Source organism: Phalangium opilio, unplaced genomic scaffold (assembly GCF_054372755.1).
Source record: "Phalangium opilio isolate 3A_F unplaced genomic scaffold, DU_Popi_V2 ptg000092l_1, whole genome shotgun sequence".
NCBI classification, from domain to species: Eukaryota; Metazoa; Arthropoda; class Arachnida; order Opiliones; family Phalangiidae; genus Phalangium; species Phalangium opilio.
Genome location: NW_028324197.1, coordinates 2,777,175 through 2,800,212, shown reverse-complemented (window position 1 = coordinate 2,800,212; position 23,038 = coordinate 2,777,175). Strand labels below are relative to the sequence as shown.

Genomic DNA, 23,038 nt, shown 5'->3' with positions numbered 1-23,038 from the left:
CACTAAGCCATGGACCCTTGCTTTGAAGCGACATAAATGCTGAATATTCCAGTAATTTAACTAAATTAACTCATCGGAATTTTTACCCTATTGTTTTAATTTTTCAAAATTTAATAGCTACGAAATCTAGGTCAAGTAACATAACAGCAAGGCTCCGACGAGAATCGAACTCATGATCTACTGTTTACTGGACAGGCGAATTAACCCTTAAGCCACGGAGCCCTTGCTTTGAAGCGATATGAATGCTGAATATTTCAGTAAATTAACTAAATTATCACATCGGAACTTATACACTATTGTTTGCTTATATGCATATCTAAATCAACTATTATTTTTAATTTTTCAAAATTTAATAGCTTCGAAATCTAGTTCAAGAAATATAACAGCGAGGCTCCGACGAGAATCGAACTCATGATCTCCTGTTTACAAGACAGGCGCTTTAACCACTAAGCCACGGAGCCCTTGGTTTGAAGCGATATGAATGCAGAATATTTCAGTAAATTAACTAAATTATCTCTTGGGAACTTTTGCCCTATTATTTTAAGTTTTCAAAATTATATAGCTACGAAATCTAGTTCAAGTAACATAACAGCGAGGCGCCGACGAGAATCGAACTCATGATCGCCTGTTTACTAGACAGGCGCTTTAACCACTAAGCCATGGAGCCCTTGCTTTGAAGCGATATGAATGCTGAATATTTCAGTAAATTAACTAAATTATCTCATGGGAACTTTTACACTATTGTTTGCCTATATGCATATCTAAATCAACTATAATTTTTAATTTTTCAAAATTTAATAGCTTCGAAATCTAGTTCAAGTAATATAACAACAAGGCTCCGACGAGAATCGAACACATGATCTCCTGTTTAGAAGACTGGCACTTTAACCACTAAGCCACGGAGCCCTTGCTTTGAAGCGATATGAATGCAGAATATTTCAGTAAATTAACTAAATTATCTCATGGGAACTTTTACACTATTGTTTGCATATATGCATATCTAAATCAACTATTATTTTTAATTTTTCAAAGTTTAATAGCTTCGAAATCTAGCTCAACTAATATAACAGCAAGGCTCCGACGAGAATCGAACACATGATCTCCTGTTTACAAGACTGGCGCTTTAACCACTAAGCCACGGAGCCCTTGGTTTGAAGCGATATGAATGCAGGATATTTCAGTAAATTAACTAAATTATATCTTGGGAACCTTTGCCCTATTGTTTTAATTTTTCAAAATTTAATAGTTACGAAATCTAGGTCAAGTAACATAACAGCCAGGCTCCGACGAGAATCGAACTCATGATCTCCTGTTTACTAGACAGGCGCATTAACCACTAATCCACGGAGCCCTTGCTTTGAAGCGATATGAATGCTGAATATTTCAGTAAATTAACTAAATTATCACATCGGAGCTTTTACACTATTGTTTGCTTATATGCATATCTAAATCAACTATTATTTTTAATTTTTCAAAATTTAATAGCTTCGAAATCTAGTTCAAGTAACATAACAGCAAGGCTCCGACGAGAATCGAACACATGATCTCCAGTTTACAAGACTGGCGCTTTAACCATTAAGCCACGGAGCCCTTGCTTTGAAGCGATATGAATGCAGGATATTTCAGTAAATTAACTAAATTATATCTTGGGAACCTTTGCCCTATTGTTTTAATTTTTCAAAATTTAATAGCTACGAAATCTAGGTCAAGTAACATAACAGCCAGGCTCCGACGAGAATCGAACTCATGATCTCCTGTTTACTAGACAGGCGCTTTAACCACTAAGCCACGGAGCCCTTGCTTTGAAGCGACATGAATGCTGAATATTCCAGTAATTTAACTAAATTAACACATCGGAATTTTTACCCTATTGTTTTAATTTTTCAAAATTTAATAACTACGAAATCTAGGTCAAGTAACATAACAGCCAGGCTCCGACGAGAGTCGAACTCATGATCTCCTGTTTACTAGACAGGCGCTTTAACCACTAAGCCACGGAGCCCTTGGTTTGAAGCGATATGAATGCAGAATATTACAGTAAATTAACTAAATTATCTCATGGGAACTTTTGCCCTATTATTTTAATTTTTCAAAATTATATAGCTACGAAATCTAGTTCAAGTAACATAACAGCGAGGCTCCGACGAGAATCGAACTCATGATCTCCTGTTTACTAGACAGGCGCTTTAACCACTAAGCCACGGAGCCCTTGCTTTGAAGCGACATGAATGCTGAATATTCCAGTAATTTAACTTAATTAACTCCTCGGAATTTTTACCCTATTGTTTTAATTTTTCAAAATTTAATAGCTTCGAAATCTAGTTCAAGTTATATAACAGCAAGGCTCCGACGAGAATCGAACACATGATCTCCTGTTTACTGGACAGGCGAATTAACCCTTAAGCCACGGAGCCCTTGCTTTGAAGCGATATGAATGCTGAATATTTCAGTAAATTAACTAAATTATCACATCGGAACTTGTACACTATTGTTTGCTTATATGCATATCTAAATCAACTATTATTTTTAATTTTTCAAAATTTAATAGCTTCGAAATCTAGTTCAAGAAATATAACAGCGAGGCTCCGACGAGAATCGAACTCATGATCTCCTGTTTACAAGACAGGCGCTTTAACCACTAAGCCACGGAGCCCTTGGTTTGAAGCGATATGAATGCAGAATATTTCAGTAAATTAACTAAATTATCTCTTGGGAACTTTTGCCCTATTATTTTAAGTTTTCAAAATTATATAGTTACGAAATCTAGTTCAAGTAACATAACAGCGAGGCGCCGACGAGAATCGAACTCATGATCGCCTGTTTACTAGACAGGCGCTTTAACCACTAAGCCACGGAGCCCTTGCTTTGAAGCGATATGAATGCTGAATATTTCAGTAAATTAACTAAATTATCTCATGGGAACTTTTACACTATTGTTTGCCTATATGCATATCTAAATCAACTACAATTTTTAATTTTTCAAAATTTAATAGCTTCGAAATCTAGTTCAAGTAATATAACAACAAGGCTCCGACGAGAATCGAACACATGATCTCCTGTTTAGAAGACTGGCACTTTAACCACTAAGCCACGGAGCCCTTGCTTTGAAGCGATATGAATGCAGAATATTTCAGTAAATTAACTAAATTATCTCATGGGAACTTTTACACTATTGTTTGCCTATATGCATATCTAAATCAACTATTATTTTTAATTTTTCAAAATTTAATAGCTTCGAAATCTAGCTCAACTAATATAACAGCAAGGCTCCGACGAGAATCGAACAAATGATCTCCTGTTTACAAGACTGGCGCTTTAACCACTAAGCCACGGAGCCCTTGGTTTGAAGCGATATGAATGCAGGATATTTCAGTAAATTAACTAAATTAACTAAATTATATCTTGGGAACCTTTGCCCTATTGTTTTAATTTTTCAAAATTTAATAGCTACGAAATGTAGGTCAAGTAACATAACAGCCATGCTCCGACGAGAATCGAACTCATGATCTCCTGTTTACTAGACAGGCGCATTAACCACTAAGCCACGGAGCCCTTGCTTTGAAGCGATATGAATGCTGAATATTTCAGTAAATTAACTAAATTATCACATCGGAGCTTTTACACTATTGTTTGCCTATATGCATATCTAAATCAACTATTATTTTTAATTTTTCAAAATTTAATAGCTTCGAAATCTAGTTCAAGTAACATAACAGCAAGGCTCCGACGAGAATCGAACACATGATCTCCTGTTTACAAGACTGGCGCTTTAACCATTAAGCCACGGAGCCCTTGCTTTGAAGCGATATGAATGCAGGATATTTCAGTAAATTAACTAAATTATATCTTAGGAACCTTTGCCCTATTGTTTTAATTTTTCAAAATTTAATAGCTACGAAATCTAGGTCAAGTAACATAACAGCCAGGCTCCGACGAGAATCGAACTCATGATCTCCTGTTTACTAGACAGGCGCTTTAACCACTAAGCCACGGAGCCCTTGCTTTGAAGCGACATGAATGCTGAATATTCCAGTAATTTAACTTAATTAACACATCGGAATTTTTACCCTATTGTTTTAATTTTTCAAAATTTAATAACTACGAAATCTAGGTCAAGTAACATAACAGCCAGGCTCCGACGAGAGTCGAACTCATGATCTCCTGTTTACTAGACAGGCGCTTTAACCACTAAGCCACGGAGCCCTTGGTTTGAAGCGATATGAATGCAGAATATTACAGTAAATTAACTAAATTATCTCATGGGAACTTTTGCCCTATTATTTTAATTTTTCAAAATTATATAGCTACGAAATCTAGTTCAAGTAACATAACAGCGAGGCTCCGACGAGAATCGAACTAATGATCTCCTGTTTACTAGACAGGCGCTTTAACCACTAAGCCACGGAGCCCTTGCTTTGAAGCGACATGAATGCTGAATATTCCAGTAATTTAACTTAATTAACTCCTCGGAATTTTTACCCTATTGTTTTAATTTTTCAAAATTTAATAGCTTCGAAATCTAGTTCAAGTAATATAACAGCAAGGCTCCGACGAGAATCGAACACATGATCTCCTGTTTACAAGACAGGCGCTTTAACCACTAAGCCACGGAGCCCTTGATTTGAAGCGATATGAATGCAGGATATTTCAGTAAATTAACTAAATTATCTCTTGGGAACTTTTGCCCTATTATTTTAATTTTTCAAAATTATTTAGCTACGAAATCTAGTTCAAGTAACATAACAGCGAGGCTCCGACGAGAATCGAACTCATGATCTCCTGTTTACTAGACAGGCGCTTTAACCACTAAGCCATGGACCCTTGCTTTGAAGCGACATGAATGCTGAATATTCCAGTAATTTAACTAAATTAACTCATCGGAATTTTTACCCTATTGTTTTAATTTTTCAAAATTTAATAGCTACGAAATCTAGGTCAAGTAACATAACAGCCAGGCTCCGACGAGAATCGAACTCATGATCTCCTGTTTACTGGACAGGCGAATTAACCCTTAAGCCACGGAGCCCTTGCTTTGAAGCGATATGAATGCTGAATATTTCAGTAAATTAACTAAATTATCACATCGGAACTTATACACTATTGTTTGCTCATATGCATATCTAAATCAACTATTATTTTTAATTTTTCAAAATTTAATAGCTTCGAAATCTAGTTCAAGAAATATAACAGCGAGGCTCCGACGAGAATCGAACTCATGATCTCCTGTTTACAAGACAGGCGCTTTAACCACTAAGCCACGGAGCCCTTGGTTTGAAGCGATATGAATGCAGAATATTTCAGTAAATTAACTAAATTATCTCTTGGGAACTTTTGCCCTATTATTTTAAGTTTTCAAAATTATATAGCTACGAAATCTAGTTCAAGTAACATAACAGCGAGGCGCCGACGAGAATCGAACTCATGATCGCCTGTTTACTAGACAGGCGCTTTAACCACTAAGCCACGGAGCCCTTGCTTTGAAGCGATATGAATGCTGAATATTTCAGTAAATTAACTAAATTATCTCATGGGAACTTTTACACTATTGTTTGCCTATATGCATATCTAAATCAACTATAATTTTTAATTTTTCAAAATTTAATAGCTTCGAAATCTAGTTCAAGTAATATAACAACAAGGCTCCGAAGAGAATCGAACACATGATCTCCTGTTTAGAAGACTGGCACTTTAACCACTAAGCCACGGACCCCTTGCTTTGAAGCGATATGAATGCAGAATATTTCAGTAAATTAACTAAATTATCTCATGGGAACTTTTACACTATTGTTTGCATATATGCATATCTAAATCAACTATTATTTTTAATTTTTCAAAATTTAATAGCTTCGAAATCTAGCTCAACTAATATAACAGCAAGGCTCCGACGAGAATCGAACACATGATCTCCTGTTTACAAGACTGGCGCTTTAACCACTAAGCCACGGAGCCCTTGGTTTGAAGCGATATGATTGCAGGATATTTCAGTAAATTAACTAAATTATATCTTGGGAACCTTTGCCCTATTGTTTTAATTTTTCAAAATTTAATAGCTACGAAATCTAGGTCAAGTAACATAACAGCCAGGCTCCGACGAGAATCGAACTCATGATCTCCTGTTTACTAGACAGGCGCATTAACCACTAAGCCACGGAGCCCTTGCTTTGAAGCGATATGAATGCTGAATATTTCAGTAAATGAACTAAATTATCACATCGGAGCTTTTACACTATTGTTTGCTTATATGCATATCTAAATCAACTATTATTTTTAATTTTTCAAAATTTAATAGCTTCGAAATCTAGTTCAAGTAACATAACAGCAAGGCTCCGACGAGAATCGAACACATGATCTCCTGTTTACAAGACTGGCGCTTTAACCATTAAGCCACGGAGCCCTTGCTTTGAAGCGATATGAATGCAGTATATTTCAGTAAATTAACTAAATTATATCTTGGGAACCTTTGCCCTATTGTTTTAATTTTTCAAAATTTAATAGCTACGAAATCTAGGTCAAGTAACATAACAGCCAGGCTCCGACGAGAATCGAACTCATGATCTCCTGTTTACTAGACAGGCGCTTTAACCACTAAGCCACGGAGCCCTTGCTTTGAAGCGACATGAATGCTGAATATTCCAGTAATTTAACTAAATTAACACATCGGAATTTTTACCCTATTGTTTTAATTTTTCAAAATTTAATAGCTACGAAATCTAGGTCAAGTAACATAACAGCCAGGCTCCGACGAGAGTCGAACTCATGATCTCCTGTTTACTAGACAGGCGCTTTAACCACTAAGCCACGGAGCCCTTGGTTTGAAGCGATATGAATGCAGAATATTACAGTAAATTAACTAAATTATCTCATGGGAACTTTTGCCCTATTATTTTAATTTTTCAAAATTATATAGATACGAAATCTAGTTCAAGTAACATAACAGCGAGGCTCCGACGAGAATCGAACTCATGATCTCCTGTTTACTAGACAGGCGCTTTAACCACTAAGCCACGGAGCCCTTGCTTTGAAGCGACATGAATGCTGAATATTCCAGTAATTTAACTTAATTAACTCCTCGGAATTTTTACCCTATTGTTTTAATTTTTCAAAATTTAATAGCTTCGAAATCTAGTTCAAGTAATATAACAGCAAGGCTCCGACGAGAATCGAACACATGATCTCCTGTTTACAAGACAGGCGCTTTAACCACTAAGCCACGGAGCCCTTGCTTTGAAGCGACATGAATGCTGAATATTCCAGTAATTTAACTAAATTAACTCATCGGAATTTTTACCCTATTGTTTTAATTTTTCAAAATTTAATCGCTACGAAATCTAGGTCAAGTAACATAACAGCCAGGCTCCGACGAGAATCGAACTCATGTTCTCCTGTTTACTAGACAGGCGCATTAACCACTAAGCCACGGAGCCCTTGCTTTGAAGCGATATGAATGCTGAATATTTCAGTAAATTAACAAAATTATCACATCGGAGCTTTACACTATTGTTTGCTTATATGCATATCTAAATCAACTATTATTTTTAATTTTTCAAAATTTAATAGCTTCGAAATCTAGTTCAAGTAACATAACAGCAAGGCTCCGACGAGAATCGAACACATGATCTCCTGTTTACAAGACTGGCGCTTTAACCATTAAGCCACGGAGCCCTTGCTTTGAAGCGATATGAATGCAGAATATTACAGTAAATTAACTAAATTATCTCATGGGAACTTTTGCCCTATTATTTTAATTTTTCAAAATTATATAGCTACGAAATCTAGTTCAAGTAACATAACAGCGAGGCTCCGACGAGAATCGAACTCATGATCTCCTGTTTACTAGACAGGCGCTTTAACCACTAAGCCACGGAGCCCTTGCTTTGAAGCGACATGAATGCTGAATATTCCAGTAATTTAACTTAATTAACTCCTCGGAATTTTTACCCTATTGTTTTAATTTTTCAAAATTTAATAGCTTCGAAATCTAGTTCAAGTAATATAACAGCAAGGCTCCGACGAGAATCGAACACATGATCTCCTGTTTACAAGACAGGCGCTTTAACCACTAAGCCACGGAGCCCTTGCTTTGAAGCGACATGAATGCTGAATATTCCAGTAATTTAACTAAATTAACTCATCGGAATTTTTACCCTATTGTTTTAATTTTTCAAAATTTAATCGCTACGAAATCTAGGTCAAGTAACATAACAGCCAGGCTCCGACGAGAATCGAACTCATGTTCTCCTGTTTACTAGACAGGCGCATTAACCACTAAGCCACGGAGCCCTTGCTTTGAAGCGATATGAATGCTGAATATTTCAGTAAATTAACAAAATTATCACATCGGAGCTTTACACTATTGTTTGCTTATATGCATATCTAAATCAACTATTATTTTTAATTTTTCAAAATTTAATAGCTTCGAAATCTAGTTCAAGTAACATAACAGCAAGGCTCCGACGAGAATCGAACACATGATCTCCTGTTTACAAGACTGGCGCTTTAACCATTAAGCCACGGAGCCCTTGCTTTGAAGCGATATGAATGCAGGATATTTCAGTAAATTAACTAAATTATATCTTGGGAACCTTTGCCCTATTGTTTTAATTTTTCAAAATTTAATAGCTACGAAATCTAGGTCAAGTAACATAACAGCCAGGCTCCGACGAGAATCGAACTCATGATCTCCTGTTTACTAGACAGGCGCTTTAACCACTAAGCCACGGAGCCCTTGCTTTGAAGCGACATGAATGCTGAATATTCCAGTAATTTAACTAAATTAACACATCGGAATTTTTACCCTATTGTTTTAATTTTTCAAAATTTAATAGCTACGAAATCTAGGTCAAGTAACATAACAGCCAGGCTCCGACGAGAGTCGAACTCATGATCTCCTGTTTACTAGACAGGCGCTTTAACCACTAAGCCACGGAGCCCTTGGTTCGAAGCGATATGAATGCAGAATATTACAGTAAATTAACTAAATTATCTCATGGGAACTTTTGCCCTATTATTTTAATTTTTCAAAATTATATAGCTACGAAATCTAGTTCAAGTAACATAACAGCGAGGCTCCGACGAGAATCGAACTCATGATCTCCTGTTTACTAGACAGGCGCTTTAACCACTAAGCCACGGAGCCCTTGCTTTGAAGCGACATGAATGCTGAATATTCCAGTAATTTAACTTAATTAACTCCTCGGAATTTTTACCCTATTGTTTTAATTTTTCAAAATTTAATAGCTTCGAAATCTAGTTCAAGTAATATAACAGCAAGGCTCCGACGAGAATCGAACACATGATCTCCTGTTTACAAGACAGGCGCTTTAACCACTAAGCCACGGAGCCCTTGATTTGAAGCGATATGAATGCAGGATATTTCAGTAAATTAACTAAATTATCTCTTGGGAACTTTTGCCCTATTATTTTAATTTTTCAAAATTATTTAGCTACGAAATCTAGTTCAAGTAACATAACAGCGAGGCTCCGACGAGAATCGAACTCATGATCTCCTGTTTACTGGACAGGCGAATTAACCCTTAAGCCACGGAGCCCTTGCTTTGAAGCGATATGAATGCTGAATATTCCAGTAAATTAACTAAATTATCACATCGGAACTTATACACTATTGTTTGCTCATATGCATATCTAAATCAACTATTATTTTTAATTTTTCAAAATTTAATAGCTTCGAAATCTAGTTCAAGAAATATAACAGCGAGGCTCCGACGAGAATCGAACTCATGATCTCCTGTTTACAAGACAGGCGCTTTAACCACTAAGCCACGGAGCCCTTGGTTTGAAGCGATATGAATGCAGAATATTTCAGTAAATTAACTAAATTATCTCTTGGGAACTTTTGCCCTATTATTTTAAGTTTTCAAAATTATATAGCTACGAAATCTAGTTCAAGTAACATAACAGCGAGGCGCCGACGAGAATCGAACTCATGATCGCCTGTTTACTAGACAGGCGCTTTAACCACTAAGCCACGGAGCCCTTGCTTTGAAGCGATATGAATGCTGAATATTTCAGTAAATTAACTAAATTATCTCATGGGAACTTTTACACTATTGTTTGCCTATATGCATATCTAAATCAACTATAATTTTTAATTTTTCAAAATTTAATAGCTTCGAAATCTAGTTCAAGTAATATAACAACAAGGCTCCGACGAGAATCGAACACATGATCTCCTGTTTAGAAGACTGGCACTTTAACCACTAAGCCACGGAGCCCTTGCTTTGAAGCGATATGAATGCAGAATATTTCAGTAAATTAACTAAATTATCTCATGGGAACTTTTACACTATTGTTTGCATATATGCATATCTAAATCAACTATTATTTTTAATTTTTCAAAATTTAATAGCTTCGAAATCTAGCTCAACTAATATAACAGCAAGGCTCCGACGAGAATCGAACACATGATCTCCTGTTTACAAGACTGGCGCTTTAACCACTAAGCCACGGAGCCCTTGGTTTGAAGCGATATGAATGCAGGATATTTCAGTAAATTAACTAAATTATATCTTGGGAACCTTTGCCCTATTGTTTTAATTTTTCAAAATTTAATAGCTACGAAATCTAGGTCAAGTAACATAACAGCCAGGCTCCGACGAGAATCGAACTCATGATCTCCTGTTTACTAGACAGGCGCATTAACCACTAAGCCACGGAGCCCTTGCTTTGAAGCGATATGAATGCTGAATATTTCAGTAAATTAACTAAATTATCACATCGGAGCTTTTACACTATTGTTTGCTTATATGCATATCTAAATCAACTATTATTTTTAATTTTTCAAAATTTAATAGCTTCGAAATCTAGTTGAAGTAACATAACAGCAAGGCTCCGACGAGAATCGAACACATGATCTCCTGTTTACAAGACTGGCGCTTTAACCACTAAGCCACGGAGCCCTTGCTTTGAAGCGATATGAATGCTGAATATTTCAGTAAATTAACTAAATTATCACATCGGAGCTTTTACACTATTGTTTGCTTATATGCATATCTAAATCAACTATTATTTTTAATTTTTCAAAATTTATTAGCTTCGAAATCTAGTTCAAGTAACATAACAGCAAGGCTCCGACGAGAATCGAACACATGATCTCCTGTTTACAAGACTGGCGCTTTAACCATTAAGCCACGGAGCCCTTGCTTTGAAGCGATATGAATGCAGGATATTTCAGTAAATTAACTAAATTATATCTTGGGAACCTTTGCCCTATTGTTTTAATTTTTCAAAATTTAATAGCTACGAAATCTAGGTCAAGTAACATAACAGCCAGGCTCCGACGAGAATCGAACTCATGATCTCCTGTTTACTAGACAGGCGCTTTAACCACTAAGCCACGGAGCCCTTGCTTTGAAGCGACATGAATGCTGAATATTCCAGTAATTTAACTAAATTAACACATCGGAATTTTTACCCTATTGTTTTAATTTTTCAAAATTTAATAGCTACGAAATCTAGGTCAAGTAACATAACAGCCAGGCTCCGACGAGAGTCGAACTCATGATCTCCTGTTTACTAGACAGGCGCTTTAACCACTAAGCCACGGAGCCCTTGGTTTGAAGCGATATGAATGCAGAATATTACAGTAAATTAACTAAATTATCTCATGGGAACTTTTGCCCTATTATTTTAATTTTTCAAAATTATATAGCTACGAAATCTAGTTCAAGTAACATAACAGCGAGGCTCCGACGAGAATCGAACTCATGATCTCCTGTTTACTAGACAGGCGCTTTAACCACTAAGCCACGGAGCCCTTGCTTTGAAGCGACATGAATGCTGAATATTCCAGTAATTTAACTTAATTAACTCCTCGGAATTTTTACCCTATTGTTTTAATTTTTCAAAATTTAATAGCTTCGAAATCTAGTTCAAGTAATATAACAGCAAGGCTCCGACGAGAATCGAACACATGATCTCCTGTTTACAAGACAGGCGCTTTAACCACTAAGCCACGGAGCCCTTGATTTGAAGCGATATGAATGCAGGATATTTCAGTAAATTAACTAAATTATCTCTTGGGAACTTTTGCCCTATTATTTTAATTTTTCAAAATTATTTAGCTACGAAATCTAGTTCAAGTAACATAACAGCGAGGCTCCGACGAGAATCGAACTCATGATCTCCTGTTTACTAGACAGGCGCTTTAACCACTAAGCCATGGACCCTTGCTTTGAAGCGACATGAATGCTGAATATTCCAGTAATTTAACTAAATTAACTCATCGGAATTTTTACCCTATTGTTTTAATTTTTCAAAATTTAATAGCTACGAAATCTAGGTCAAGTAACATAACAGCCAGGCTCCGACGAGAATCGAACTCATGATCTCCTGTTTACTGGACAGGCGAATTAACCCTTAAGCCACGGAGCCCTTGCTTTGAAGCGATATGAATGCTGAATATTTCAGTAAATTAACTAAATTATCACATCGGAACTTATACACTATTGTTTGCTCATATGCATATCTAAATCAACTATTATTTTTAATTTTTCAAAATTTAATAGCTTCGAAATCTAGTTCAAGAAATATAACAGCGAGGCTCCGACGAGAATCGAACTCATGATCTCCTGTTTACAAGACAGGCGCTTTAATCACTAAGCCACGGAGCCCTTGGTTTGAAGCGATATGAATGCAGAATATTTCAGTAAATTAACTAAATTATCTCTTGGGAACTTTTGCCCTATTATTTTAAGTTTTCAAAATTATATAGCTACGAAATCTAGTTCAAGTAACATAACAGCGAGGCGCCGACGAGAATCGAACTCATGATCGCCTGTTTACTAGACAGGCGCTTTAACCACTAAGCCACGGAGCCCTTGCTTTGAAGCGATATGAATGCTGAATATTTCAGTAAATTAACTAAATTATCTCATGGGAACTTTTACACTATTGTTTGCCTATATGCATATCTAAATCAACTATAATTTTTAATTTTTCAAAATTTAATAGCTTCGAAATCTAGTTCAAGTAATATAACAACAAGGCTCCGACGAGAATCGAACACATGATCTCCTGTTTAGAAGACTGGCACTTTAACCACTAAGCCACGGAGCCGTTGCTTTGAAGCGATATGAATGCAGAATATTTCAGTAAATTAACTAAATTATCTCATGGGAACTTTTACACTATTGTTTGCATATATGCATATCTAAATCAACTATTATTTTTAATTTTTCAAAATTTAATAGCTTCGAAATCTAGTTCAAGTAACATAACAGCAAGGCTCCGACGAGAATCGAACACATGATCTCCTGTTTACAAGACTGGCGCTTTAACCATTAAGCCACGGAGCCCTTGCTTTGAAGCGATATGAATGCAGGATATTTCAGTAAATTAACTAAATTATATCTTGGGAACCTTTGCCCTATTGTTTTAATTTTTCAAAATTTAATAGCTACGAAATCTAGGTCAAGTAACATAACAGCCAGGCTCCGACGAGAATCGAACTCATGATCTCCTGTTTACTAGACAGGCGCTTTAACCACTAAGCCACGGAGCCCTTGCTTTGAAGCGACATGAATGCTGAATATTCCAGTAATTTAACTAAATTAACTCATCGGAATTTTTACCCTATTGTTTTAATTTTTCAAAATTTAATAGCTACGAAATCTAGGTCAAGTAACATAACAGCCAGGCTCCGACGAGAGTCGAACTCATGATCTCCTGTTTACTAGACAGGCGCTTTAACCACTAAGCCACGGAGCCCTTGGTTTGAAGCGATATGAATGCAGAATATTACAGTAAATTAACTAAATTATCTCATGGGAACTTTTGCCCTATTATTTTAATTTTTCAAAATTATATAGCTACGAAATCTAGTTCAAGTAACATAACAGCGAGGCTCCGACGAGAATCGAACTCATGATCTCCTGTTTACTAGACAGGCGCTTTAACCACTAAGCCACGGAGCCCTTGCTTTGAAGCGACATGAATGCTGAATATTCCAGTAATTTAACTTAATTAACTCCTCGGAATTTTTACCCTATTGTTTTAATTTTTCAAAATTTAATAGCTACGAAATCTAGTTCAAGTAACATAACAGCGAGGCTCCGACGAGAATCGAACTCATGATCTCCTGTTAACTAGACAGGCGCTTTAACCACTAAGCCACGGAGCCCTTGCTTTGAAGCGACATGAATGCTGAATATTCCAGTAATTTAACTAAATTAACTCATCGGAATTTTTACCCTATTGTTTTAATTTTTCAAAATTTAATAGCTACGAAATCTAGGTCAAGTAACATAACAGCCAGGCTCCGACGAGAATCGAACTCATGATCTCCTGTTTACAAGACTGGCGCTTTAACCACTAAGCCACGGAACCCTTGCTTTGAAGCGATATGAATGCAGGATATTTCAGTAAATTAACTAAATTATCTCTTGGGAACTTTTGCCCTATTATTTTAATTTTTCAAAATTATATAGCTACGAAATCTAGTTCAAGTAACATAACAGCGAGGCTCCGACGAGAATCGAACTCATGATCTCCTGTTTACTAGACAGGCGCTTTAACCACTAAGCCACGGAGCCCTTGGTTTGAAGCGATATGAATGCAGAATATTACAGTAAATTAACTAAATTATCTCATGGGAACTTTTGCCCTATTATTTTAATTTTTCAAAATTATATAGCTACGAAATCTAGTTCAAGTAACATAACAGCGAGGCTCCGACGAGAATCGAACTCATGATCTCCTGTTTACTAGACAGGCGCTTTAACCACTAAGCCACGGAGCCCTTGCTTTGAAGCGACATGAATGCTGAATATTCCAGTAATTTAACTTAATTAACTCCTCGGAATTTTTACCCTATTGTTTTAATTTTTCAAAATTTAATAGCTTCGAAATCTAGTTCAAGTAATATAACAGCAAGGCTCCGACGAGAATCGAACACATGATCTCCTGTTTACAAGACAGGCGCTTTAACCACTAAGCCACGGAGCCCTTGCTTTGAAGCGACATGAATGCTGAATATTTCAGTAAATTAACTAAATTATCTCATGGGAACTTATACACTATTGTTTGCTTATATGCATATCTAAATCAACTATTATTTTTAATTTTTCAAAATTTAATAGCTTCGAAATCTAGTTCAAGTAATATAACAACAAGGCTCCGACGAGAATCGAGCACATGATCTCCTGTTTACAAGACTGGCACTTTAACCACTAAGCCACGGAGCCCGTGGTTTGAAGCGATATGAATGCAGAATATTACAGTAAATTAAATAAATTATCTCATGGGAACTTTCGCCCTATTATTTTAATTTTTCAAAGTTATATAGCTACGAAATCTAGTTCAAGTAACATAACAGCGAGGCTCCGACGAGAATCGAACTCATGATCTCCTGTTTACTAGACAGGCGCTTTAACCACTAAGCCACGGAGCCCTTGCTTTGAAGCGACATGAATGCTGAATATTCCAGTAATTTAACTTAATTAACTCCTCGGAATTTTTACCCTATTGTTTTAATTTTTCAAAATTTAATAGCTTCGAAATCTAGTTCAAGTAATATAACAGCAAGGCTCCGACGAGAATCGAACACATGATCTCCTGTTTACAAGACAGGCGCTTTAACCACTAAGCCACGGAGCCCTTGATTTGAAGCGATATGAATGCAGGATATTTCAGTAAATTAACTAAATTATCTCTTGGGAACTTTTGCCCTATTATTTTAATTTTTCAAAATTATTTAGCTACGAAATCTAGTTCAAGTAACATAACAGCGAGGCTCCGACGAGAATCGAACTCATGATCTCCTGTTTACTAGACAGGCGCTTTAACCACTAAGCCATGGACCCTTGCTTTGAAGCGACATGAATGCTGAATATTCCAGTAATTTAACTAAATTAACTCATCGGAATTTTTACCCTATTGTTTTAATTTTTCAAAATTTAATAGCTACGAAATCTAGGTCAAGTAACATAACAGCCAGGCTCCGACGAGAATCGAACTCATGATCTCCTGTTTACTGGACAGGCGAATTAACCCTTAAGCCACGGAGCCCTTGCTTTGAAGCGATATGAATGCTGAATATTTCAGTAAATTAACTAAATTATCACATCGGAACTTATACACTATTGTTTGCTCATATGCATATCTAAATCAACTATTATTTTTAATTTTTCAAAATTTAATAGCTTCGAAATCTAGTTCAAGAAATATAACAGCGAGGCTCCGACGAGAATCGAACTCATGATCTCCTGTTTACAAGACAGGCGCTTTAACCACTAAGCCTCGGAGCCCTTGGTTTGAAGCGATATGAATGCAGAATATTTCAGTAAATTAACTAAATTATCTCTTGGGAACTTTTGCCCTATTATTTTAAGTTTTCAAAATTATATAGCTACGAAATCTAGGTCAAGTAACATAACAGCCAGGCTCCGACGAGAATCGAACTCATGATCTCCTGTTTACTAGACAGGCGCATTAACCACTAAGCCACGGAGCCCTTGCTTTGAAGCGATATGAATGCTGAATATTTCAGTAAATTAACTAAATTATCACATCGGAGCTTTTACACTATTGTTTGCTTATATGCATATCTAAATCAACTATTATTTTTAATTTTTCAAAATTTAATAGCTTCGAAATCTAGTTGAAGTAACATAACAGCAAGGCTCCGACGAGAATCGAACACATGATCTCCTGTTTACAAGACTGGCGCTTTAACCACTAAGCCACGGAGCCCTTGCTTTGAAGCGATATGAATGCTGAATATTTCAGTAAATTAACTAAATTATCACATCGGAGCTTTTACACTATTGTTTGCTTATATGCATATCTAAATCAACTATTATTTTTAATTTTTCAAAATTTATTAGCTTCGAAATCTAGTTCAAGTAACATAACAGCAAGGCTCCGACGAGAATCGAACACATGATCTCCTGTTTACAAGACTGGCGCTTTAACCATTAAGCCACGGAGCCCTTGCTTTGAAGCGATATGAATGCAGGATATTTCAGTAAATTAACTAAATTATATCTTGGGAACCTTTGCCCTATTGTTTTAATTTTTCAAAATTTAATAGCTACGAAATCTAGGTCAAGTAACATAACAGCCAGGCTCCGACGAGAATCGAACTCATGATCTCCTGTTTACTAGACAGGCGCTTTAACCACTAAGCCACGGAGCCCTTGCTTTGAAGCGACATGAATGCTGAATATTCCAGTAATTTAACTAAATTAACACATCGGAATTTTTACCCTATTGTTTTAATTTTTCAAAATTTAATAGCTACGAAATCTAGGTCAAGTAACATAACAGCCAGGCTCCGACGAGAGTCGAACTCATGATCTCCTGTTTACTAGACAGGCGCTTTAACCACTAAGCCACGGAGCCCTTGGTTTGAAGCGATATGAATGCAGAATATTACAGTAAATTAACTAAATTATCTCATGGGAACTTTTGCCCTATTATTTTAATTTTTCAAAATTATATAGCTACGAAATCTAGTTCAAGTAACATAACAGCGAGGCTCCGACGAGAATCGAACTCATGATCTCCTTTTTACTAGACAGGCGCATTAACCCTTAAGCCACGGAGCCCTTGCTTTGAAGCGATATGAATGCTGAATATTTCAGTAAATTAACTAAATTATCACATCGGAACTTATACACTATTGTTTGCTTATATGCATATCTAAATCAACTATTATTTTTAATTTTTCAAAATTTAATAGCTTCGAAATCTAGTTCAAGTAATATAACAACAAGGCTCCGACGAGAATCGAGCACATGATCTCCTGTTTACAAGACTGGCACTTTAACCACTAAGCCACGGAGCCCGTGGTTTGAAGCGATATGAATGCAGAATATTCCAGTAAATTAACTAAATTATCTCTTGGTAATTTTTGCCCTATTATTTTAATTTTTAAAGTTATATAGCTACGAAATCTAGTTCAAGTAACATAACAGCGAGGCTCCGACGAGAATCGAACTCATGATCTCCTGTTTACTAGACAGGCGCTTTAACCACTAAGCCACGGAGCCCTTGCTTTGAAGCGACATGAATGCTGAATATTCCAGTACTTTAACTAAATTAACACATCGGAATTTTTACCCTATTGTTTTAATTTTTCAAAATTTAATAGCTACGAAATCTAGGTCAAGTAACATAACAGCCAGGCTCCGACGAGAGTCGAACTCATGATCTCCTGTTTACTAGACAGGCGCTTTAACCACTAAGCCACGGAGCCCTTGGTTTGAAGTGATATGAATGCAGAATATTACAGTAAATTAACTAAATTATCTCATGGGAACTTTCGCCCTATTATTTTAATTTTTCAAAATTATATAGCTACGAAATCTAGTTCAAGTAACATAACAGCGAGGCTCCGACGAGAATCGAACTCATGATCTCCTGTTTACTAGACAGGCGCTTTAACCACTAAGCCACGGAGCCCTTGCTTTGAAGCGACATGAATGCTGAATATTCCAGTAATTTAACTTAATTAACTCCTCGGAATTTTTACCCTATTGTTTTAATTTTTCAAAATTTAATAGCTTCGAAATCTAGTTCAAGTAATATAACAGCAAGGCTCCGACGAGAATCGAACACATGATCTCCTGTTTACAAGACAGGCGCTTTAACCACTAAGCCACGGAGCCCTTGATTTGAAGCGATATGAATGCAGGATATTTCAGTAAATTAACTAAATTATCTCTTGGGAACTTTTGCCCTATTATTTTAATTTTTCAAAATTATTTAGCTACGAAATCTAGTTCAAGTAACATAACAGCGAGGCTCCGACGAGAATCGAACTCATGATCTCCTGTTTACTAGACAGGCGCTTTAACCACTAAGCCATGGACCCTTGCTTTGAAGCGACATGAATGCTGAATATTCCAGTAATTTAACTAAATTAACTCATCGGAATTTTTACCCTATTGTTTTAATTTTTCAAAATTTAATAGCTACGAAATCTAGGTCAAGTAACATAACAGCCAGGCTCCGACGAGAATCGAACTCATGATCTCCTGTTTACTGGACAGGCGAATTAACCCTTAAGCCACGGAGCCCTTGCTTTGAAGCGATATGAATGCTGAATATTTCAGTAAATTAACTAAATTATCACATCGGAACTTATACACTATTGTTTGCTCATATGCATATCTAAATCAACTATTATTTTTAATTTTTCAAAATTTAATAGCTTCGAAATCTAGTTCAAGAAATATAACAGCGAGGCTCCGACGAGAATCGAACTCATGATCTCCTGTTTACAAGACAGGCGCTTTAACCACTAAGCCACGGAGCCCTTGGTTTGAAGCGATATGAATGCTGAATATTTCAGTAAATTAACTAAATTATCTCATGGGAACTTTTACACTATTGTTTGCCTATATGCATATCTAAATCAACTATAATTTTTAATTTTTCAAAATTTAATAGCTTCGAAATCTAGTTCAAGTAATATAACAACAAGGCTCCGACGAGAATCGAACACATGATCTCCTGTTTAGAAGACTGGCACTTTAACCACTAAGCCACGGAGCCCTTGCTTTGAAGCGATATGAATGCAGAATATTTCAGTAAATTAACTAAATTATCTCATGGGAACTTTTACACTATTGTTTGCATATATGCATATCTAAATCAACTATTATTTTTAATTTTTCAAAATTTAATAGCTTCGAAATCTAGCTCAACTAATATAACAGCAAGGCTCCGACGAGAATCGAACACATGATCTCCTGTTTACAAGACTGGCGCTTTAACCACTAAGCCACGGAGCCCTTGGTTTGAAGCGATATGAATGCAGGATATTTCAGTAAATTAACTAAATTATATCTTGGGAACCTTTGCCCTATTGTTTTAATTTTTCAAAATTTAATAGCTACGAAATCTAGGTCAAGTAACATAACAGCCAGGCTCCGACGAGAATTGAACTCATGATCTCCTGTTTACTAGACAGGCGCATTAACCACTAAGCCACGGAGCCCTTGCTTTGAAGCGATATGAATGCTGAATATTTCAGTAAATTAACTAAATTATCACATCGGAGCTTTTACACTATTGTTTGCTTATATGCATATCTAAATCAACTATTATTTTTAATTTTTCAAAATTTAATAGCTTCGAAATCTAGTTCAAGTAACATAACAGCAAGGCTCCGACGAGAATCGAACACATGATCTCCTGTTTACAAGACTGGCGCTTTAACCATTAAGCCACGGAGCCCTTGCTTTGAAGCGATATGAATGCAGGATATTTCAGTAAATTAACTAAATTATATCTTGGGAACCTTTGCCCTATTGTTTTAATTTTTCAAAATTTAATAGCTACGAAATCTAGGTCAAGTAACATAACAGCCAGGCTCCGACGAGAATCGAACTCATGATCTCCTGTTTACTAGACAGGCGCATTAACCACTAAGCCACGGAGCCCTTGCTTTGAAGCGATATGAATGCTGAATATTTCAGTAAATTAACTAAATTATCACATCGGAGCTTTTACACTATTGTTTGCTTATATGCATATCTAAATCAACTATTATTTTTAATTTTTCAAAATTTAATAGCTTCGAAATCTAGTTCAAGTAACATAACAGCCAGGCTCCGACGAGAATCGAACTCATGATCTCCTGTTTACTAGACAGGCGCTTTAACCACTAAGCCACGGAGCCCTTGCTTTGAAGCGACATGAATGCTGAATATTCCAGTAATTTAACTAAATTAACACATCGGAATTTTTACCCTATTGTTTTAATTTTTCAAAATTTAATAGCTACGAAATCTAGGTCAAGTAACATAACAGCCAGGCTCCGACGAGAGTCGAACTCATGATCTCCTGTTTACTAGACAGGCGCTTTAACCACTAAGCCACGGAGCCCTTGGTTTGAAGCGATATGAATGCAGAATATTACAGTAAATTAACTAAATTATCTCATGGGAACTTTTGCCCTATTATTTTAATTTTTCAAAATTATATAGCTACGAAATCTAGTTCAAGTAACATAACAGCGAGGCTCCGACGAGAATCGAACTCATGATCTCCTGTTTACTAGACAGGCGCTTTAACCACTAAGCCACGGAGCCCTTGCTTTGAAGCGACATGAATGCTGAATATTCCAGTAATTTAACTTAATTAACTCCTCGGAATTTTTACCCTATTGTTTTAATTTTTCAAAATTTAATAGCTTCGAAATCTAGTTCAAGTAATATAACAGCAAGGCTCCGACGAGAATCGAACACATGATCTCCTGTTTACAAGACAGGCGCTTTAACCACTAAGCCACGGAGCCCTTGCTTTGAAGCGACATGAATGCTGAATATTTCAGTAAATTAACTAAATTATCTCATCGGAACTTTTACACTATTGTTTGCTTATATGCATATCTAAATCAACTATTATTTTTAATTTTTCAAAATATAATAGCTTCGAAATCTAGTTCAAGTAATATAACAGCAAGGCTCCGACGAGAATCGAACACATGATCTCCTGTTTACAAGACTGGCGCTTTAACCACTAAGCCACGGAGCCCTTGCTTTGAAGCGATATGAATGCAGAATATTTCAGTAAATTAACTAAATTATCTCATGGGAACTTTTGCCCTATTATTTTAATTTTTCAAAATTATATAGCTACGAAATCTAATTCAAGTAACATAATAGCGAGGCTCCGACGAAAATAGAACTCATGATCTCCTGTTTACTAGACAGGCGCTTTAACCACTAAGCCACGGAGCCCTTGCTTTGAAGCGACACGAATGCTGAATATTCCAGTAATTTAACTAAATTAACTCATCGGAATTTTTACCCCATTGTCTTAATTTTTCAAAATTTAATAGCTACGAAATCTAGTTCAAGTAACATAACAGCGAGGCTCCGACGAGAATCGAACACATGATCTCCTGTTTACAAGACAGGCGCTTTAACCACTAAGCCACGGAGCCCTTGATTTGAAGCGATATGAATGCAGGATATTTCAGTAAATTAACTAAATTATCTCTTGGGAACTTTTGCCCTATTATTTTAATTTTTCAAAATTATATAGCTACGAAATCTAGTTCAAGTAACATAACAGCGAGGCTCCGACGAGAATCGAACTCATGATCTCCTGTTTACTAGACAGGCGCTTTAACCACTAAGCCACGGAGCCCTTGCTTTGAAGCGACATGAATGCTGAATATTCCAGTAATTTAACTAAATTAACTCATCGGAATTTTTACCCTATTGTTTTAATTTTTCAAAATTTAATAGCTACGAAATGTAGGTCATCAACATAACAGCAAGGCTCCGACGAGAATCGAACTCATGATCTCCTGTTTACTAGACAGGCGCTTTAACCACTAAGCCACGGAGCCCTTGCTTTGAAGCGATATGAATGCAGAATATTTCAATAAATTAACTAAATTATCTCATGGGAACTTTTGCCCTATTATTTTAATTTTTCAAAATTATATAGCTACGAAATCTAATTCAAGTAACATAATAGCGAGGCTCCGACGAGAATAGAACTCATGATCTCCTGTTTACTAGACAGGCGCTTTAACCACTAAGCCACGGAGCCCTTGATTTGAAGCGATATGAATGCAGGATATTTCAGTAAATTAACTAAATTATCTCTTGGGAACTTTTGCCCTATTATTTTAATTTTTCAAAATTTAATAGCTACGAAATCTGGGTCAAGTAAAATAACAGCCAGGCTCCGACGAGAATCGAACTCATGATCTCCTGTTTACTAGACAGGCGCTTTAACCACTAAGCCACGGAGCCCTTGCTTTGAAGCGATATGAATGCTAAATATTGCAGTAAAATAACTAAATTATCTCATGGGAACTTTTACACTATTGTTTGCATATATGCATATCTAAATCAACTATTATTTTTAATTTTTCAAAATTTAATAGCTTCGAAATCTAGTTCAAGTAATATAACAGCAAGGCTCCGACGAGAATCGAACAAATGATCTCCTGTTTACAAGACTGGCGCTTTAACCACTAAGCCACGGAGCCCTTGCCTTGAAGCGATATGAATGCAGAATATTTCAGTAAATTAACTAAATTATCTCATGGGAA

General features: G+C 36.2%; 58 non-coding genes across 58 annotated transcripts; all 58 read right to left on the bottom strand.

Moving 5' to 3' along the window:
• Positions 1–388: 388 nt before the first annotated feature.
• On the bottom strand, positions 389–461 carry TRNAT-UGU (transfer RNA threonine (anticodon UGU)). The gene has a single exon. It is a non-coding gene; the product is annotated as a tRNA-Thr (tRNA).
• A 372-nt stretch (positions 462–833) lies between these two features.
• On the bottom strand, positions 834–906 carry TRNAR-UCU (transfer RNA arginine (anticodon UCU)). The gene has a single exon. It is a non-coding gene; the product is annotated as a tRNA-Arg (tRNA).
• Positions 907–1,517: 611 nt separating this feature from the next.
• On the bottom strand, positions 1,518–1,590 carry TRNAT-UGU (transfer RNA threonine (anticodon UGU)). The gene has a single exon. It is a non-coding gene; the product is annotated as a tRNA-Thr (tRNA).
• A 133-nt stretch (positions 1,591–1,723) lies between these two features.
• Positions 1,724–1,796, bottom strand: TRNAT-AGU (transfer RNA threonine (anticodon AGU)). Its single transcript has one exon. It is a non-coding gene; the product is annotated as a tRNA-Thr (tRNA).
• Positions 1,797–1,929: 133 nt separating this feature from the next.
• TRNAT-AGU (transfer RNA threonine (anticodon AGU)) lies at positions 1,930–2,002 on the bottom strand. The gene has a single exon. It is a non-coding gene; the product is annotated as a tRNA-Thr (tRNA).
• A 133-nt stretch (positions 2,003–2,135) lies between these two features.
• On the bottom strand, positions 2,136–2,208 carry TRNAT-AGU (transfer RNA threonine (anticodon AGU)). The gene has a single exon. It is a non-coding gene; the product is annotated as a tRNA-Thr (tRNA).
• Positions 2,209–2,580: 372 nt separating this feature from the next.
• On the bottom strand, positions 2,581–2,653 carry TRNAT-UGU (transfer RNA threonine (anticodon UGU)). Its single transcript has one exon. It is a non-coding gene; the product is annotated as a tRNA-Thr (tRNA).
• A 372-nt stretch (positions 2,654–3,025) lies between these two features.
• Positions 3,026–3,098, bottom strand: TRNAR-UCU (transfer RNA arginine (anticodon UCU)). Its single transcript has one exon. It is a non-coding gene; the product is annotated as a tRNA-Arg (tRNA).
• An 826-nt stretch (positions 3,099–3,924) lies between these two features.
• TRNAT-AGU (transfer RNA threonine (anticodon AGU)) lies at positions 3,925–3,997 on the bottom strand. The gene has a single exon. It is a non-coding gene; the product is annotated as a tRNA-Thr (tRNA).
• A 133-nt stretch (positions 3,998–4,130) lies between these two features.
• Positions 4,131–4,203, bottom strand: TRNAT-AGU (transfer RNA threonine (anticodon AGU)). The gene has a single exon. It is a non-coding gene; the product is annotated as a tRNA-Thr (tRNA).
• Positions 4,204–4,542: 339 nt separating this feature from the next.
• On the bottom strand, positions 4,543–4,615 carry TRNAT-UGU (transfer RNA threonine (anticodon UGU)). Its single transcript has one exon. It is a non-coding gene; the product is annotated as a tRNA-Thr (tRNA).
• A 577-nt stretch (positions 4,616–5,192) lies between these two features.
• TRNAT-UGU (transfer RNA threonine (anticodon UGU)) lies at positions 5,193–5,265 on the bottom strand. Its single transcript has one exon. It is a non-coding gene; the product is annotated as a tRNA-Thr (tRNA).
• Positions 5,266–6,527: 1,262 nt separating this feature from the next.
• Positions 6,528–6,600, bottom strand: TRNAT-AGU (transfer RNA threonine (anticodon AGU)). The gene has a single exon. It is a non-coding gene; the product is annotated as a tRNA-Thr (tRNA).
• Positions 6,601–6,733: 133 nt separating this feature from the next.
• Positions 6,734–6,806, bottom strand: TRNAT-AGU (transfer RNA threonine (anticodon AGU)). Its single transcript has one exon. It is a non-coding gene; the product is annotated as a tRNA-Thr (tRNA).
• A 133-nt stretch (positions 6,807–6,939) lies between these two features.
• On the bottom strand, positions 6,940–7,012 carry TRNAT-AGU (transfer RNA threonine (anticodon AGU)). Its single transcript has one exon. It is a non-coding gene; the product is annotated as a tRNA-Thr (tRNA).
• Positions 7,013–7,145: 133 nt separating this feature from the next.
• TRNAT-UGU (transfer RNA threonine (anticodon UGU)) lies at positions 7,146–7,218 on the bottom strand. The gene has a single exon. It is a non-coding gene; the product is annotated as a tRNA-Thr (tRNA).
• Positions 7,219–7,795: 577 nt separating this feature from the next.
• TRNAT-AGU (transfer RNA threonine (anticodon AGU)) lies at positions 7,796–7,868 on the bottom strand. Its single transcript has one exon. It is a non-coding gene; the product is annotated as a tRNA-Thr (tRNA).
• Positions 7,869–8,001: 133 nt separating this feature from the next.
• Positions 8,002–8,074, bottom strand: TRNAT-UGU (transfer RNA threonine (anticodon UGU)). The gene has a single exon. It is a non-coding gene; the product is annotated as a tRNA-Thr (tRNA).
• Positions 8,075–8,651: 577 nt separating this feature from the next.
• Positions 8,652–8,724, bottom strand: TRNAT-AGU (transfer RNA threonine (anticodon AGU)). Its single transcript has one exon. It is a non-coding gene; the product is annotated as a tRNA-Thr (tRNA).
• A 133-nt stretch (positions 8,725–8,857) lies between these two features.
• TRNAT-AGU (transfer RNA threonine (anticodon AGU)) lies at positions 8,858–8,930 on the bottom strand. Its single transcript has one exon. It is a non-coding gene; the product is annotated as a tRNA-Thr (tRNA).
• Positions 8,931–9,063: 133 nt separating this feature from the next.
• On the bottom strand, positions 9,064–9,136 carry TRNAT-AGU (transfer RNA threonine (anticodon AGU)). Its single transcript has one exon. It is a non-coding gene; the product is annotated as a tRNA-Thr (tRNA).
• Positions 9,137–9,269: 133 nt separating this feature from the next.
• Positions 9,270–9,342, bottom strand: TRNAT-UGU (transfer RNA threonine (anticodon UGU)). Its single transcript has one exon. It is a non-coding gene; the product is annotated as a tRNA-Thr (tRNA).
• A 372-nt stretch (positions 9,343–9,714) lies between these two features.
• TRNAT-UGU (transfer RNA threonine (anticodon UGU)) lies at positions 9,715–9,787 on the bottom strand. Its single transcript has one exon. It is a non-coding gene; the product is annotated as a tRNA-Thr (tRNA).
• A 372-nt stretch (positions 9,788–10,159) lies between these two features.
• TRNAR-UCU (transfer RNA arginine (anticodon UCU)) lies at positions 10,160–10,232 on the bottom strand. The gene has a single exon. It is a non-coding gene; the product is annotated as a tRNA-Arg (tRNA).
• Positions 10,233–11,288: 1,056 nt separating this feature from the next.
• Positions 11,289–11,361, bottom strand: TRNAT-AGU (transfer RNA threonine (anticodon AGU)). The gene has a single exon. It is a non-coding gene; the product is annotated as a tRNA-Thr (tRNA).
• Positions 11,362–11,494: 133 nt separating this feature from the next.
• TRNAT-AGU (transfer RNA threonine (anticodon AGU)) lies at positions 11,495–11,567 on the bottom strand. Its single transcript has one exon. It is a non-coding gene; the product is annotated as a tRNA-Thr (tRNA).
• Positions 11,568–11,700: 133 nt separating this feature from the next.
• TRNAT-AGU (transfer RNA threonine (anticodon AGU)) lies at positions 11,701–11,773 on the bottom strand. Its single transcript has one exon. It is a non-coding gene; the product is annotated as a tRNA-Thr (tRNA).
• A 133-nt stretch (positions 11,774–11,906) lies between these two features.
• TRNAT-UGU (transfer RNA threonine (anticodon UGU)) lies at positions 11,907–11,979 on the bottom strand. Its single transcript has one exon. It is a non-coding gene; the product is annotated as a tRNA-Thr (tRNA).
• Positions 11,980–12,556: 577 nt separating this feature from the next.
• On the bottom strand, positions 12,557–12,629 carry TRNAT-UGU (transfer RNA threonine (anticodon UGU)). The gene has a single exon. It is a non-coding gene; the product is annotated as a tRNA-Thr (tRNA).
• A 372-nt stretch (positions 12,630–13,001) lies between these two features.
• Positions 13,002–13,074, bottom strand: TRNAR-UCU (transfer RNA arginine (anticodon UCU)). The gene has a single exon. It is a non-coding gene; the product is annotated as a tRNA-Arg (tRNA).
• A 372-nt stretch (positions 13,075–13,446) lies between these two features.
• TRNAT-AGU (transfer RNA threonine (anticodon AGU)) lies at positions 13,447–13,519 on the bottom strand. Its single transcript has one exon. It is a non-coding gene; the product is annotated as a tRNA-Thr (tRNA).
• Positions 13,520–13,652: 133 nt separating this feature from the next.
• Positions 13,653–13,725, bottom strand: TRNAT-AGU (transfer RNA threonine (anticodon AGU)). Its single transcript has one exon. It is a non-coding gene; the product is annotated as a tRNA-Thr (tRNA).
• A 133-nt stretch (positions 13,726–13,858) lies between these two features.
• Positions 13,859–13,931, bottom strand: TRNAT-AGU (transfer RNA threonine (anticodon AGU)). The gene has a single exon. It is a non-coding gene; the product is annotated as a tRNA-Thr (tRNA).
• Positions 13,932–14,064: 133 nt separating this feature from the next.
• TRNAT-AGU (transfer RNA threonine (anticodon AGU)) lies at positions 14,065–14,137 on the bottom strand. Its single transcript has one exon. It is a non-coding gene; the product is annotated as a tRNA-Thr (tRNA).
• Positions 14,138–14,270: 133 nt separating this feature from the next.
• TRNAT-UGU (transfer RNA threonine (anticodon UGU)) lies at positions 14,271–14,343 on the bottom strand. The gene has a single exon. It is a non-coding gene; the product is annotated as a tRNA-Thr (tRNA).
• A 133-nt stretch (positions 14,344–14,476) lies between these two features.
• Positions 14,477–14,549, bottom strand: TRNAT-AGU (transfer RNA threonine (anticodon AGU)). Its single transcript has one exon. It is a non-coding gene; the product is annotated as a tRNA-Thr (tRNA).
• A 133-nt stretch (positions 14,550–14,682) lies between these two features.
• Positions 14,683–14,755, bottom strand: TRNAT-AGU (transfer RNA threonine (anticodon AGU)). Its single transcript has one exon. It is a non-coding gene; the product is annotated as a tRNA-Thr (tRNA).
• A 133-nt stretch (positions 14,756–14,888) lies between these two features.
• TRNAT-UGU (transfer RNA threonine (anticodon UGU)) lies at positions 14,889–14,961 on the bottom strand. The gene has a single exon. It is a non-coding gene; the product is annotated as a tRNA-Thr (tRNA).
• A 372-nt stretch (positions 14,962–15,333) lies between these two features.
• On the bottom strand, positions 15,334–15,406 carry TRNAT-AGU (transfer RNA threonine (anticodon AGU)). Its single transcript has one exon. It is a non-coding gene; the product is annotated as a tRNA-Thr (tRNA).
• A 133-nt stretch (positions 15,407–15,539) lies between these two features.
• Positions 15,540–15,612, bottom strand: TRNAT-UGU (transfer RNA threonine (anticodon UGU)). The gene has a single exon. It is a non-coding gene; the product is annotated as a tRNA-Thr (tRNA).
• A 577-nt stretch (positions 15,613–16,189) lies between these two features.
• Positions 16,190–16,262, bottom strand: TRNAT-UGU (transfer RNA threonine (anticodon UGU)). The gene has a single exon. It is a non-coding gene; the product is annotated as a tRNA-Thr (tRNA).
• An 817-nt stretch (positions 16,263–17,079) lies between these two features.
• TRNAT-AGU (transfer RNA threonine (anticodon AGU)) lies at positions 17,080–17,152 on the bottom strand. The gene has a single exon. It is a non-coding gene; the product is annotated as a tRNA-Thr (tRNA).
• A 133-nt stretch (positions 17,153–17,285) lies between these two features.
• TRNAT-AGU (transfer RNA threonine (anticodon AGU)) lies at positions 17,286–17,358 on the bottom strand. Its single transcript has one exon. It is a non-coding gene; the product is annotated as a tRNA-Thr (tRNA).
• A 577-nt stretch (positions 17,359–17,935) lies between these two features.
• Positions 17,936–18,008, bottom strand: TRNAT-AGU (transfer RNA threonine (anticodon AGU)). The gene has a single exon. It is a non-coding gene; the product is annotated as a tRNA-Thr (tRNA).
• Positions 18,009–18,141: 133 nt separating this feature from the next.
• Positions 18,142–18,214, bottom strand: TRNAT-AGU (transfer RNA threonine (anticodon AGU)). The gene has a single exon. It is a non-coding gene; the product is annotated as a tRNA-Thr (tRNA).
• Positions 18,215–18,347: 133 nt separating this feature from the next.
• On the bottom strand, positions 18,348–18,420 carry TRNAT-AGU (transfer RNA threonine (anticodon AGU)). Its single transcript has one exon. It is a non-coding gene; the product is annotated as a tRNA-Thr (tRNA).
• A 133-nt stretch (positions 18,421–18,553) lies between these two features.
• TRNAT-UGU (transfer RNA threonine (anticodon UGU)) lies at positions 18,554–18,626 on the bottom strand. The gene has a single exon. It is a non-coding gene; the product is annotated as a tRNA-Thr (tRNA).
• Positions 18,627–19,203: 577 nt separating this feature from the next.
• TRNAT-UGU (transfer RNA threonine (anticodon UGU)) lies at positions 19,204–19,276 on the bottom strand. The gene has a single exon. It is a non-coding gene; the product is annotated as a tRNA-Thr (tRNA).
• Positions 19,277–19,442: 166 nt separating this feature from the next.
• Positions 19,443–19,515, bottom strand: TRNAR-UCU (transfer RNA arginine (anticodon UCU)). The gene has a single exon. It is a non-coding gene; the product is annotated as a tRNA-Arg (tRNA).
• Positions 19,516–20,571: 1,056 nt separating this feature from the next.
• On the bottom strand, positions 20,572–20,644 carry TRNAT-AGU (transfer RNA threonine (anticodon AGU)). The gene has a single exon. It is a non-coding gene; the product is annotated as a tRNA-Thr (tRNA).
• A 133-nt stretch (positions 20,645–20,777) lies between these two features.
• Positions 20,778–20,850, bottom strand: TRNAT-AGU (transfer RNA threonine (anticodon AGU)). Its single transcript has one exon. It is a non-coding gene; the product is annotated as a tRNA-Thr (tRNA).
• Positions 20,851–20,983: 133 nt separating this feature from the next.
• TRNAT-AGU (transfer RNA threonine (anticodon AGU)) lies at positions 20,984–21,056 on the bottom strand. The gene has a single exon. It is a non-coding gene; the product is annotated as a tRNA-Thr (tRNA).
• Positions 21,057–21,189: 133 nt separating this feature from the next.
• TRNAT-UGU (transfer RNA threonine (anticodon UGU)) lies at positions 21,190–21,262 on the bottom strand. Its single transcript has one exon. It is a non-coding gene; the product is annotated as a tRNA-Thr (tRNA).
• A 578-nt stretch (positions 21,263–21,840) lies between these two features.
• On the bottom strand, positions 21,841–21,913 carry TRNAT-UGU (transfer RNA threonine (anticodon UGU)). The gene has a single exon. It is a non-coding gene; the product is annotated as a tRNA-Thr (tRNA).
• Positions 21,914–22,046: 133 nt separating this feature from the next.
• Positions 22,047–22,119, bottom strand: TRNAT-AGU (transfer RNA threonine (anticodon AGU)). Its single transcript has one exon. It is a non-coding gene; the product is annotated as a tRNA-Thr (tRNA).
• A 132-nt stretch (positions 22,120–22,251) lies between these two features.
• On the bottom strand, positions 22,252–22,324 carry TRNAT-AGU (transfer RNA threonine (anticodon AGU)). Its single transcript has one exon. It is a non-coding gene; the product is annotated as a tRNA-Thr (tRNA).
• A 133-nt stretch (positions 22,325–22,457) lies between these two features.
• On the bottom strand, positions 22,458–22,530 carry TRNAT-AGU (transfer RNA threonine (anticodon AGU)). Its single transcript has one exon. It is a non-coding gene; the product is annotated as a tRNA-Thr (tRNA).
• Positions 22,531–22,663: 133 nt separating this feature from the next.
• Positions 22,664–22,736, bottom strand: TRNAT-AGU (transfer RNA threonine (anticodon AGU)). The gene has a single exon. It is a non-coding gene; the product is annotated as a tRNA-Thr (tRNA).
• Between the last annotated feature and the right edge of the window lie 302 nt (positions 22,737–23,038).